Source organism: Morone saxatilis, unplaced genomic scaffold, assembly GCF_004916995.1.
Source record: "Morone saxatilis isolate NCDOM2014 unplaced genomic scaffold, NCSU_SB_2.0 Contig18, whole genome shotgun sequence".
Classification (NCBI taxonomy): Eukaryota; Metazoa; Chordata; class Actinopteri; family Moronidae; genus Morone; species Morone saxatilis.
In genome coordinates this window covers 29474371-29475641 of record NW_023339740.1, presented here as the reverse complement: position 1 = coordinate 29475641, position 1271 = coordinate 29474371, and positions in this window count along the sequence as shown.

Here is a 1271-nt window from a genome sequence, read left to right as displayed (position 1 = left end):
GGTTCGGGGCAGCTCTACGACTGAGCTAACGGGCGCTTTTATTCTCTGTTTTATGTTTTTTTAATTTTATAGAATAAAAGAGTGAATGATGGATAATTATCAGTTAGTTGTGTTGTGGTTGTTTGTTTGTTTCCCCTTTGGTGGTGGGTCAGATCTGTGGAGTCTCCTCTGCTCTCTTTCCCCAGTCTCACCCCACGCTCACCGGGCAAAGGAAATGTGCCATTAATAACAATATATTATTATTTTATAGATTATTTTTTTTTGCCATCTACTATTGATGTAGTTTTATGAACACTTTTTTACTTTAAATTATTTTTTGTTCCATTTGGCCAATAAAGTTGATTGATTGATGATTGATTGATTAAAACACAATGTTCAGATTACTCAGATTATATTAAGTGTCTCCCTTCACATAATCTTAATTTATAGTATATTTAAATGACTGCTGTTTGTTTGATTTTTTCGTAACAGTTGTATTTATTTTACAGTAACTTTAGTTTATTTATATTTATTAATAATTAATATTTTTAAAGTTATTTATTTTTGTTTGTCAGGAATCTTGGAGTTATCTTTGATAGGATTGTTCATTTAACTCCCATATAAAGCAGATCTCTAGACTGCCTTCTTTTCATTTACGTATATTACAAAATTAGACACACTTATCACAGACAGATGCAGAAAAATATCCATGCATTTGTTACTTCAAGGCTGATTACTGCAACTCTTTATTATGGTTGCCTATTAATCCATAAAGACGCTCCAATTATCAAAATGCTGCAGCGAGTTATGACAGGAACTAGGAAAGAGATCACATCTCTCCTGTTCTAGCTTCTCTGCATTGGCTTCCCTGTTAAATTTAAATAGATTTAAAATTCCTCCTCACCTAAATTCATGGTCAGGCCCTTCTATCTTAAAGCTTCATAGTACCCTATACCCCTCTAAACACTACGTCTCTAATGCTGGCTACTGTGGTCCTATAGTCTATAAAAGTAACAGGAGCAGAGCATGGATTGCCTTCTCAAGGTCCTGACATGCAGTGTCGTAGTTTGTGGAGAACACTGGCAGGAGAAAGGCCTTCTGAATATGTTTTAAGCATGAAAAATGGCACTCTCAAAGAGCCTTAAGCGGAAAGTTGATGCAGAGAACCACAGCTTTAATGAAAAATTGACTTTTTGCCAACTTTTAGAAATGCTGTACCTGGACTTCCGGTTCGGGGTCACCGAAGGGATGGCAGCGTAGTTGGAGCACTCTCGACTAAAGTGTAAAAAAAA